The sequence below is a fragment of the Phyllobates terribilis genome, unplaced genomic scaffold (genome assembly GCF_046119375.1).
Source record: "Phyllobates terribilis strain yellow unplaced genomic scaffold, ASM4611937v1 Scaffold_4__5_contigs__length_816908805, whole genome shotgun sequence".
In the NCBI taxonomy this organism is placed as follows: Eukaryota; Metazoa; Chordata; class Amphibia; order Anura; family Dendrobatidae; genus Phyllobates; species Phyllobates terribilis.
In genome coordinates, this window is record NW_027362764.1 from 77,014,372 (window position 1) to 77,027,775 (window position 13,404).

The window sequence follows — 13,404 nt, forward strand, 5'->3', positions numbered from 1 at the left end:
TGCATGTTGTGGTCCCAGTACTTTGGTAGATCCCCCATCTTAGGCTCTACAGAAGATAGAAGAAGATGGATCCCATTCGATCCTACTAATATCTTGAGGGTTTTGTTAGCAGATTCCCATAATACAGAGCTATTCTCTTAATTGACTGCTATGTCAAACATATTATGGGGCCAATTCATTAAACTGTTTATACCAGAAATCTGGCATATTACTGAAAAAAAACACAACATTGTTACAACTTTTGATGCTTTGACACCAGCCCTGCCAACCTTTTGAAGAAGTGAGTGGAGCTTAGAGAGAAGGGGCGAAATGTCAGTCTAGATAATTATTGTAAGGGTCCATTAAACGGTCTACTATCTGGACAACGCAAGTCATTAGGTTCTTATTTAAAGGGTATTTTGCATGGCCCAATGCAAACCATATGGGGACAAACAATCCCTGACAATCGGCTGATTACTGGCCTTGTGGATATAGTCCAATGATCGGAGACAAGCTTTCTTACAAAGGCTCATTTGGCCAATAATTGTTTTGTGTTGAAGGGTTGTTCCCAACATATAAAGTTATCACCTATCCATATGATAGGTGATCAATTGGGGATCGTTGGAGGTCGGACTGCTAGTTGTGATAGTCGGGGATATAACTCCTTCCTTTCTGATACGCTGCAAAGCTGAAATAACTGACAACTTTATGGTAATTTTGTGATAAACATATTTTTTCTGCTTTCTTATTCCTAACACTACAGTAAGAAATGAATAATACAATCTTATTGAATGGTATTGGTGACATCAATGTGTGTATAGATGAATTTCGGGAATGGAAAATCTGGTTGACTGATTTCAACACACCCGATCCTTTTATTCTCTAGGAAGATAGATCTGTTTGACCGCGCATGTGTTCAGGTCGAGAAAGATGTCTGATGGCCAAACAAGACCACTTTCTAAAGTGTATGGTCAGCTCATGGTTTCAGGTTGGCTGTGAGGGATCAGTGAAAGGTTACTGAAAAGAGGAACCTTGTTATCATATATTTATCTCAGTTACAGGGTATATTACTTCCTTTTTTTTTTTTTTAATGTCCCTATGTATAAAAGAAATTTCCAATTCTGACCCTGGCTACTAGGTCTAATACTACACCGTGTGCAGAATTATTAGGCAAGTTGTACTTTAGAGGATTATTTTTATTATTGATCAACAACTATGTTCTCAATCAACTCAAAAGACTCATAAATATCCAAGCTTAATATTTTTGGAAGTTGGAGTGTTTTTTTTTTTTAGATTTGGCTATCTTAGGAGGATATCTGTATGTGCAGGTAACTATTACTGTGCAGAATTATTAGGCAACTTAATAAAAACCAAATATAATCCCATCTCACTTGTTTATTTTCACCAGGTAAACCAATATCAGTGCACAAAATTTAGAAATAAACATTTCTGACATGCAAAAATAAAAACCAAAAAAATTAGTGATCAATATAGCCACCTTTCTTTATGATGACACTCAGCAGCCTTCCATCCATAGATTCTGTCAGCTGCTTGATCTGTTTTCGATCAACATTGCGTGCAGCAGCCACCACAGCCTCCCAGACACTGTTCCCAGAGGTGTACTGTTTTCCCTCCCTGTAGATCTCACATTTTATGATGGACCACAGGTTCTCTATGGGGTTCAGATCAGGTGAACAAGGGGGCCATGTCATTATTTTTTCTTCTTTTACACCTTTACTGGCCGGCCACGCTGTGGAGTAGTTGGATGCATGTGATGGCGCATTGTCCTGCATGAAAATCATGTTTTTCTTGAACGATACTGACTTCTTCCTGTACCACTGCTTGAAGAAGTTGTCTTCCAAAAACTGGCAGTAGGTCTGGGAGTTGAGATTCACTCCATCCTCAACCCGAAAAGGCCCCAATAGTTCATCTTTGATGATACCAGCCCATACCAGTACCCCACCTCCACCTTGCTGGCATCTGAGTCGGAGTGGAGCTCTCTGCCCTTTGCTGATCCAGCCTCTGGCCCATCCATCTGGACCATCAAGAGACACTCTCATTTCATCAGTCCATAAAACCTTAGAAAAATCAGTCTTAAGATATTTCTTGGCCCATTCTTGACGTTTTATACTATGTTTCTTGTTCAAAAGTGGTCGTTTTTCAGCCTTCCTTACCTTGGCCATGTCCCTGAGTATCGCACACCTTGTGCTTTTTGATTCTCCAGTAACGTTGCAGCTCTGAAATATGGCAAAACTGGTGGCGAACGGCATCTTGGCAGCTTCACGCTTGATTTTCCTCAATTCATGGGCAGTTATTTTGCACCTTTTTTGGCCAACACGCTTCTTGCGACCCTGTTGGCTATTTGCCATGAAACGCTTGATTGTTCAGTGATCACGCTTCAAAAGTTTGGAAATTTCAAGACTGCTGCATCCCTCTGCAAGACATCTCACAATTTTGGACTTTTCAGAGCCCGTCAAATCTCTCTTCTGACCCATTTTGCCAAAGGAAAGGAAGTTGCCTAATAATTTAGCACACCTTATATAGGGTGTTGATGTCATTAGACACCACCCCTCCTCATTACAGAGATGCACATCACCAGATTTACTTAATTGGTAGTTGGCTCTCAAGCCTATGCAGCTTGGAGTAGGACAGCATGTATAAAAAGTATCATGTGATCAAAATACTCATTTGCCTAATAATTCTGCACACATTGTAGACTCATACTTTCTGTCCTTTTCAGCAGCCACATGGACAATGGAAGCAAGAGCTTGACTCTGACTCTATTGACTTATATATAAGTATTTTCTGGTCATGCTCAAATCTGGTTATAGGAATCTGTGAAGGGAGGAGGTGAGCTGTGACATCACCTATTGCTGGTGGATCCTACTTTTTACAGAGGTGTTACCTTTCAATGTCATCCCGTCTCTGATGATAATGAGGCTGATGAAAAGTCTTTTGCACAGAACACAATGTATGAGCATAGCATTAGACCTGGGACCAGTGTAAAAAAAACTGTAGTATTTTTGCTTTTAATATAGATAATGATATGGAAAATTAAAAAAAAAAATGTATAAAAATTACCGTACTTTTAACATAAAAACCTGGTCATTTTCTGACACATTCTCTTTAAATGTTGGTCCATTCATAGCTTAGTTATGTGGGTTCTTTATTGATATAACTGTGCAGTGGTTACCAATTAATAGAAAATTCTTTTATATTATCTACCTAATTGATTACGATCGTTCATTGTCTGTGTATAAAAAAAAGACAAGCTCAGTCAAAGTAGCCACAGAAATGCGGTTTGCCGTCCAAAGTAAATTTCCTTTCAGCCGAAAGAGAAGGCACTTATTGCGGTGCTCAGCACAATGAGCTGGAGGACTGTGATTAACCCATTAGTGTGGGGGATGTAAGAACTACATAAAGCCATGCTTCCACCCAGAAGAAATAACAAAGCCTCTTACATTATTTCACCGCTGTCACCTCCTGACTTCTTTTCTTTTATTTATTTAGTTTACTCACTTATATAGCACCATTAATTCCACAGCGCTTTACAGACATTATTGACACTGTCCCCATTGGGGCTCACAATCTACATTCCCTATCAGTATGTCTTTGGAGTGTGGGAGGAAACAGTAGAACCCGGAGGAAACCCACATAAACACGGGGAGAACATACAAACTCCTTACAGATGTCGTCCTTGGTGGGATTTGAATCCAGGAACCCAACCCTGCAAAGCAATAGTACTAACCACTAAGCCACCGGTATTTTTTTTATAGCCTGGGCTGATGTCCATGTTGTAGAGTGGGTGGGTCTATATCATATCATGTAGCCCATTTAGGTCTTCATCTTGTAGACTGTGTAGGTATTTATTTTTTAAGTCTCTGTTCACATTGACACATTTTGATTTTGGTTGGTCTGCTCAGTCATAGAAGCAGAACTAAAAAAAAAAAAAAGATGGTGTTGGATTCATCTCATGATGGACACGAACAGCACCCAGCAGACCCAATCCACCTTAATAAGGTCCAGTGGATTTCTTTAATAATGTGAACCTGACGAAACAGAGGTAACCCTTTATCCTCTAGCCTGTTTAGGTCTTGATCGACTAACCTGGAATGGTGTTCCTCTTCTAATATGGGTAGATCTTTATTTTCTAACATGGCTTGGTTTTATTTCCCATCCTGGATGGTTCTTATTTTTCTATATTGGCTAGGTCTTCATCTTCTAGTTTGTGAAGGTTGCCCTCTTCTATTCTGGGTAGGTCTTCATCTTCTGGTCTGATTTGTGATCAGGTCTTTATATTCTGGGTCTTCCAGGTCTTCTATCTTGGATAGATTTTATCTTTTAACCTGGATATATGTCTTTTAGCCTAGTCAGGTCCTTATCTTCTGGCCTTGGAAGCTCTTCATCCTCTATGATTTATCTTCTACCCCAAGTAGGACTGTAAATTGTAGCCTTGTTGGGTCTTCATCTTCTAGCCTGGGTGGGTCTTCATCATCTAGTCTGATTTAGCTATTAGGTCTTTATCTTCTGGCTCTTCTAGATCATCTAACGTGGGTACATTTTATCTTCTATCACTAGTAGGTATTTTTCTTCTAGCCTTGTTAAGTCTTTATCTTCTGGCCTGGGAAGCTCTTCATCCTCTGTTTTATCTTATAACCTAGGTAGGTATTTACTTTCTATGCTAAGTTAGTCTTTAATTTGTAGACTGGCTTGGTCTTCATCTTCTAGCCCGTGTATGTCTACTAGCATTACGGGAGCCTTGTGATAGTAGTTAACTCTAAAGGCACGGCTATTGTCTTTTCATAAAGAAGATTTTCATTTATAAAGTAGGCGATGAATAGTAGGAGATTTTATTAAAAGTAGGCAGGATAACGTGGCCTCAGATCCTTCCTCAGCATCCTCATAGCTCCTACAGTGCTGACCTAAAAAAGTTGCAAATGTTGACAATTAAAGGTGTAGGATCCATAACTATTATTTTATAACTTAAACTTATAAAATTTTGCTAATACACTATTTATATCAATTGATCACAGTTTTCAAGATCTCTTCTTGCTGCCATTAAATAGAAAACTTCTGATGTATAAATGTTTGACCATGTCATGTACCTGACATACAGGTGCTGGTTTATTACAGTACGTCAGAGCTTTGCCTTCTAATAAACCGTGTACCTGTGTCCTTCACACGACCAATGCAAATTTGTAATTGTGGAAAGTAAAAGGTGAAGGTTTTTTATGAAATTCCAACATGCTGAAATCTTAAAAAAAAAAAAAAAAAAACACATAGAATTGATTCAGAAATTAAACTACAAAGTTGTCTAACTTCTTATAATAAAACAAGATTGACTTGCTAAAAGCCGAATACCCCTGTAGTTGGGCCAAGTGATCCCAATACTATAAAAGGGCTGGCATGGGTAGCAAGCAGCTGTGTATTCTTGTTGTATCATGTTAGGAACCCTGACAAATCTAAATGTTTCTGGCTATAACAGACGATAAGTGCACACAGAAGTGTAAGGAGCTCCAAGTTCAACACCCCGAGGAAGCTGAGCCCTTCCTTGTAGGCTTCATCTGTAAACAGACGAAACCAGGGAGCATTTTCTGTCTTCCCGTCAGTGGCCAACTCTTCCTGTCTTGGCTTGTCTCTTGGTGCTCAGGAAGTCAGTCAAATATGTGTTACGCTCCTATCTCAATAAAAAAGTAGCCATTTTTATATCCTTTGGAATCGGAGAGGTGCAGTAGATAATCTCTGATTAATGCATGCGCAGTCACAGCCTTCTCTTGCTCCAAACAAAGTCTCCTTTCATGCTACCAGACCTATATTTGCATGTACGTTTCATATAATCCAAGGGCATGTGTTCTGCCAGCACAGAATTTGCATTCTGCAGCTGCCATTGTTAACCAGCCAGTTCTACAGATATTTATTTTTAAAGAGAAATACTGTATCTTTTAGAAATCTAAAACTATAACAAACAGTCATACAAACAGGGCTGATGGCCTTTTTTTTTAATGGCCTTTGGGTCGATCTGGAGTAGTGATGAGCGAGCATGCTCGCTACTGCTCGGTGCTCGCCCGAGCATCTCACTGCTCGAGATGCTCGGCGCTCGCCGAGTATTTCCGGGTTGCTCGGGCGGGAATTCGGGTCCCCTCCCTGCATGTTTGGCGCTCTTTAGAGAGCCAATGAACATGCAGGGATTGCCTGCCATGCACTGTAATGCCACAGCCATGTTGGTTGTGGCATTACAGTGATTGGCTGGCCGCACAGCGTCATCAGGTCTATATCAGACCTGGCGCCGCCATGCTTGTCACAGTCACTCCGGATCAGACGGTGTAGGGAGAGCTGCTGCTGTGTCAGGGAGAGATTTGATCGTGTATTAGGTAGTGTAGGGAGAAAAACTGTATATTACACATATCCATCTTAACAAACAGTCCTTCTGAGGACTAATCCATCTGCAGAGATATCAGGCAGGCAGGGTATATAGGCAGGCAGGCAGGGTATATAGCAGACTGCAGTGCATATAGCACAAGAGGCTCCATTCCAATTCTGCCTTCTGCTGCTGTTAGATATTTCTACACAAAGGCCCAGGTCTCAGGGGCCAGGAATACTTTTCTTTGGATCTTAATCCTCATTATTTGCTTAAAAAGCAATCCAGAGAACACCATTTTTTCTGCGCCATTTGCTTGGTGGCACTGCAGAATACAGCCAGGTCCTTTCCATATTAGAGCGCTAGAAATCCAGCTATTTAAAACTGTGTTTTCTCCGTCACACGGATCACATTATACAGTACAGACCAAAAGTTTGGACACACCTTCTCATTTAAAGATTTTTCTGTATTTTCATGACTATGAAAATTGTACATTCACACTGAAGGCATCAAAACTATGAATTAACACATGTGGAATTATATACTTAACAAAAAAGTGTGAAACAACTGAAAATATGTCTTATATTCTAGGTTCTTCAAAGTAGCCACCTTTTGCTTTGACTGCTTTGCACACTCTTGGCATTCTCTTGATGAGCTTCAAGAGGTTGCCTTTTAGGCTCGTGGAGACAGAAGCATTCCGCAACCTGATGGCGGCGGCCGTCCCTCGGTTCCCAGCCGCCACTATTTCTCCCGGTGTGCCATCCCCTCATTACACAAGCACGTGTCCCAAAATATTAGCTGTCCTCTCAACAACGCAGTTACCGGTAAAGTCCACCTAACCACGGACATGTGGACAAGTGCTTGTGGGCAGGAACGGTACATCTCGCTGACGGCACACTGGGTTAACCTAGTGGAAGCTGGGACCCAGTCGGACCTTGGGACAGAACACGTCCTCCCGACGCCAAGGATTGCGGGCCCTAGGTCAATCAGGGTTGCCCCCACGATCTACAGCTCCTGCACCTCATCCTCCCCAGCCTCCTCCTCCTCTTCAGCCTCCATCTCCGAAATGACCACATCAGTCACAAGCTGGAAGCACTGTAGCACTGTCTCGGCCAAGCGGCAACAGGCTGTGCTGAAGCTAATATGCTTAGATGGTAAACCGCACAATGCTGAAGAGTTGTGGACAGCTCTGAAAGAGCAGGCAGATCTGTGGCTCACACCGCTGAACCTACAGCCAGGCATGGTCGTGTGTGACAATGGCCGGAACCTGGTGGCGGCTCTGAGGCGAGGCAAGCTCACACACGTACCATACCTGGCCCATGTGCTTAACCTCATGGTTCAGCGGATTCTCAAATCCTACCCGGAGCTGCCGGATCTGCTTGTTAAAGTATGCCGCCTGTGTGCCCATTTTAGAAAGTCAGCTACAGCTTCCGCCGCCCTTGCAGTGTTTCAGCAGCGTTTGCAGCTTCCGGCTCACAGACTGGTGTGTAATGTCCCCACGTGTTGGAACTCTACACTGCAGATGTTGGGAAGGATTTGTGAGCAGAAGAGGGCAGTTGTTGAGTACCAGCATCAACAACGCCGTCGGTATTCAGATCAGACTCCACACATAAGACCTCAGGAGTGGACATGGATGTCAGACATTTGTATCATCCTCCAAAACTTTGAGGACTTCACCAAGATGGTGAGCGGCTATGACGCCATAATTAGCGTCGCCATCCCGCTTCTCTGTCTTCTGAAACGCTCTCTGCTCACAATCAAAGAGGATGCATTGCAGGCGGAGCACGATGAGATGGAGCAAGGAACCATACAGGGTGATTACACACAGCCAAGCCTCATCTCATCCCAACGTGGATTGGGTGACAATAAGGAAGAGGAGGAGGAGGAGGAAGGACAGGAGCTAGTTTCAAGCACTATAGACGGTACTACCTGCACAGCTGTCATACCGTCTGTTCAGCGTGGATGGTCAGAGGACAGAGAGGAGGAGGAGGAGGAGAGCATGGTCTCTCATCCTCTTGGTGAGGACACGGAAGTCTTGCCTGTTATTAGTCTGGCACGCATGGCTGAGTTTGTTACGCTGCCTTTCCCACGATCCTCGCATTCTCAAAATTTTGGGTGACAGTCATTACTGGTTGGTGACTCTTCTAGACCCACGCTACAAGGAGAACTTTATATCTCTTATTCCTGAGGCGGACTGGTCTACAAAAATGGGGCAGTACCAGAAGGCCCTTGTTGTGGAACTATTAAAAAATTTTTCCATCTGAAAACGCTGGCGGCAGAGGGTACACTTCGTTGGACAACCAAGGAGTACAGGCGTGAGAGACACAACTTCAATCCAGCAGAGAAAGGGGAACACTGTCAAAGTTCTGGGAGAGTTTTCTCAGACCCTCCCATCGCACAGGCCCTGAGGCGCGGGGTACTCTCACAAGGAGTGCAAAGTTTGGGAAGATGCTGCGGGAGTACCTTGCCAACCGTACCAACATCCTCCGTGATTCCTCTGTGCCTTATAATTATTGGGTATCCAAGCTGGATACGTGGAATGAACTGTCTCTCTATGCCTTGGAGGTCCTGGCCTGCCCTGCCGCTAGCGTTTTATCAGAGCGGGTTTTTAGTGCCGCTGGTGGAATTATAACTGATAAGCTCATCCAACTGTCAACTGAAAATGCTGACAGGCTGACTCTTATAAAAATGAACAAGGGCTGGATTGGGCCAGACTTCTCAACACCACCAAATGATAGCAGCATAACATAAACTCAAATCCAGTGTCTTTTCTTGGGAGGTGTATTCCCATGCACCTTTTCACACCCACACATGGGTATACGCTTCCTGATTTTGTCTATTTGCTCTTGTCCTCCTCCTTCTTCTCATCCTCCACCACCATATCACCAGGGTGACCGTGGTCCGTGATGCAACACCCACATAATTTTTTTAAAGGGTGTTTATGATGCCCGTGAAAATTTTTTTTTATACAGTATGTTCATGTATACTCCCCAGGGGTAAATGTTTGTCAGCCCATACACTTAGTGCATGGGCATTACTAGTATAGGAGGCCCGTTCCTTTCTAATGGGAACATTTTTTTCTGAGGCCCTCCTCCACGTCTCTTCCAAGGGGCATTGAAGTGCCTCCAAATTTTTGGCAGCCCTTGCATTCACTGCATAGGCCAACACTATGGGAGACTCTCTCCTTTCTAATGGGAATTTGTCGTTACTGTGGCCCTGCTCTATGTGTCTTTAAATTCTTAGTGGGGTTTTTCCTAAAATTGGTCAGCCGTTGGACTCACTGCATACCCTATAACTGTATAGCAGACCCTCTCCTTTCTAATGGGAACATGTCGTACTTGTTACTGTGGCCCTGCTCTATGTGTCTTTAAATTCTTAGTGGGGTTTTTCCTAAAATTGGTCAGCCGTTGGACTCACTGCATATCCTATAACTGTATAGCAGACCCTCTCCTTTCTAATGGGAACATGTCGTACTTGTTACTGTGGCCCTGCTCCGTGTGTCTTTAAATTCTTAGTGGGGTTTTTCCTAAAATTGGTCAGCCGTTGGACTCACTGCATACCCTATAACTGTATAGCAGAATCTCTCCTTTCTATTGGGAACATGTCGTACCTTGTTACTGTGGCCCTGCTCTGTGTGTCTTTAAATTCTTAGTGGGGTTTTTCCTAAAATTGGTCAGCCGTTGGACTCACTGCATATCCTATAACTGTATAGCAGACCCTCTCCTTTCTAATGGGAACATGTCGTACCTTGTTACTGTGGCCCTGCTCCGTGTGTCTTTAAATTCTTAGTGGGGTTTTTCCTAAAATTGGTCAGCCGTTGGACTCACTGCATACCCTATAAATGTATAGCAGACCCTCTCCTTTCTAATGGGAACATGTCGTACTTGTTACTGTGGCCCTGCTCTGTGTGTCTTTAAATTCTTAGTGGGGTTTTTCCTAAAATTGGTCAGCTGTTGGACTCACTGCATACCCTATAACTGTATAGCAGACTCTCTCCTTTCTAATGGGAACATGTCGTACTTTATTACTGTGGCCCTGCTCTATGTGTCTTTAAATTCTTAGTGGGGTTTTTCCCCAAATTTTGGCAGCCCTTGCAGTCACAGCATGAGCATTACCACTATAGGAGACCTGCTCATTTATAATGGGAACATTTTTTTTACTGAGACCCTCGTTTATGTCTCTTCAAAGGGGTATTGGGTTGCTTCCAAATTTTTGGCAGCCCTTGCAGTCACTGGATACGCAATAACAGTATAGGAGATGCACTTGTTAATAATGGGAACAACAAAGCATAGCCGGCTGATGGCTCTCTAACAATAGCGAGGACCGACTGCTGGCCTTTTAAGAATAGTAAGGGCCGTCTGATGACCCTATAAAAATAGGCTTTATGACTTTCAGAATCCCTCCATCATAAATAAAACAGGATGTGTCTGATGATGTGTCACAGAGCACATTGCCAGATAAGGTTGTAAAATGTTTAAATGACATTTCCCAGTGAATGCATTTGTCTTAAAAAATAATGTAAAAAAAACAAAACAATAGGATCTTTCTTTAGTATAAAAAACAGCGTCACCAATTTAACCTCAATGTAATCACATTGTTCAGCTCATGCACCTCCTCCTCCATCTCCGAAATGATCACATCAGCTGACAGCACTGCAGCACTGCCTTGGCCAAGCGGCAACAGGCTGTGCTGAAGATGACGTGCTTAATGTTTAATTGACAAACCGCCCAGTGCTGCAGAGTTGTTGAAAGCTGTAACACAGCAGCCTGATCTGTGGCTCTCACCGCTGAACATACAGCCAGGCATGGTCATGTGTGACAATGGGCGGAACCTGGTGATGGAGAAATGACAGCCGGGATAGATACAGTTTCCCTCTATGCCAGTCCTTTCACCGAGCTAAAGAATATGGCTGTAGTGAAATACAACTCCCACTGAGAAGCTGTTTCAGATTGAAAAACATTGTGCCCACCAGAGGATTTGATTCTGAGGGCTAACCTTTCTTCACCCGCTCAAGAGCCCCATAGCAGCTGCAAACTTAGTGCTATCATGAACTCTCCTGAGGTAGAAGCCAAGGCACACCAGAGGATTCTCTGGTGGGACCGTCCAACCCTGCTGAGAAGCAGTCCTGGCTAAGAAAAGTGTGTGGGAAGGTTCCCGGACACTCTATGGCTGCTTTTTTACTGTGGAGGAAACACACGCAAACACGGGGAGAACATACAAAGTCCTTGCAGATGTTGTCCTTGCTGGGATTTGAACCCAGGATCCCAGTGCTGCAAGGCTTCAGTGCTAACCACTGATCCAATGTACTGCCGTTCACCCTCTAATATCTAACAGGCTGGAGAAACTTGCACCTACTGCCACTCTATCTTCAGCTCCTTTGTGAGAAAATGTATTTGGGTTGCCACTCAGTCTACCAAATAAAATTCCTGAGAAGGAAATTGGGGATGACTTCGCTACTGGTACTGGGGGCAGTGCTAATACCATGGCGTTGTACCATAGTTTGCTGGAAATATTCCAGGCTGGTAGGAGGCAAGCAAATTCCCACAGAAAAGTACCAGCAGTAATGTTCAGGCCACATTTGAAGTGCAAGCAGCTTTAGAGGACTTCCTTGGAGAAATGATACGCAGAGTAGGTATAGTTTCCCTCTATGCCAGTCCTTTCACCGAGCTAAATACAACACTTAGCAAAAAAAGTTGTGGACTGGCTCCGTACCATCCCTGGCCACATCCTCCTGTCCACATGTTTGTGGTTAGGCGGTCCTTTCCAGTAAGTGCACTGGGAAGGGCACGGGTAATGTTGTGGGACCCGTGCTTGTGGAAGGCGGAGGCAATACCGGCAAATATAGTGGCGGCTGGGGACCGAGTATGGACACCCGGCCGCCGCCGGCATGAGATTGTGTAAAGCTTCCGCCTCCACAAGCCTAAAAGGACACATTTCAAGTGCAAACAGCTGTCAAAAATTTGGCAGTATAGTATTGCAGCCTGTGGGTTGGTGGGTGCGTGGCTGGATGCATGCTTGCGCTTGCATTCCAAGGAATGGGGTAGGCACAACTGAACACTGCCGTGGGACAAGGACGTGGACGGTGATTGTTGCAAGTCTGCAACAACAGGTGCATAGCGGGAAGCATCATCGCATGCGCCAAGGATCACTTATGATGTGCACACTTTTAGGCAGTGACCTGGGAGTCAGAGATGCTTCCAGGGGTCTTCCCCATGCTGTTCCCATGTCTTTTCAGCACTGTATGTGACGCGCCCCCTGGGCCTTTGCTGTGCAGGGGATACCCGGAGCCGGATCGCTGGGGGTTGTAGTCCTCCGTGGCGGTGACCCGGTCCGTGCCCAGGGCGGTCAAACCAGTGGCAGTCTTAGGTAATAACAATGTCCGACTACGCCACCCGTGGATTGTGGTCAGTGGGGACCGCCGCTGCGCTGCAGACCGCTGAGGCTGATGTCTGCGCAGCCGAGTATGGGATAACTCCCCACGGGAGAAGTATTGCCTCAGGGCAGCTAGTGTGAATGATGGGAGTGATGGTGTGAGCGTCCCAGTACTGACGGTGCAGGTGCGGAGATGAAACACAGAGATGTGTGGTGCAGTTCAGGGTCTTTACTGATGGTAATAAGCAGACTCTCCCGGGAGTACTGGTTAGCAGTAGGGGTCTGGTCAGTCTGTGAGCGAGCAGGATCTCCCCTGGCCAGGTGGAGTTGTAGGCCTCCCCGACTATCTGCACTCTTTCCTGGCTAACTTGCTCTATGCAGGTAGAAGTAGCCCACGTCCCTGAGTATACCGTGTGGTGCTCACCCGTATGGCCGGTGACTTGGGGCCTTCCGTTAGTCTCCGCTTCACGATGGCGGTGCTGGTCCCTTGCTTGTGACCGTGCCTCCGGGCTTCTAAGGCCAGAGGACATGGAATCCCCTGCCGGTTGGATTTTGCTGCTGGACCTGGATGTCCCCACAGCCTCGGACTCCGTGTCCGGGTTTAGTGTCTTCAGCCAAGGCGAGCTTTCTAGCTTCCTGCCTCTGGCACTCGCTCCTGCTCCTACAGAGCTCCTGTTGTCACTTTCCCTGTGTCT

At 44.7% G+C, this 13,404-nt stretch overlaps 1 protein-coding gene across 13 annotated transcripts in view; it reads left to right on the forward strand.

The window, feature by feature from the left end:
• The window catches only part of KIAA1217 (KIAA1217 ortholog), a 456,094-nt gene that overhangs the window by 405,897 nt on the left and 36,793 nt on the right, over positions 1–13,404 (forward strand). The gene's annotated exons all lie outside the window — the stretch shown is intronic.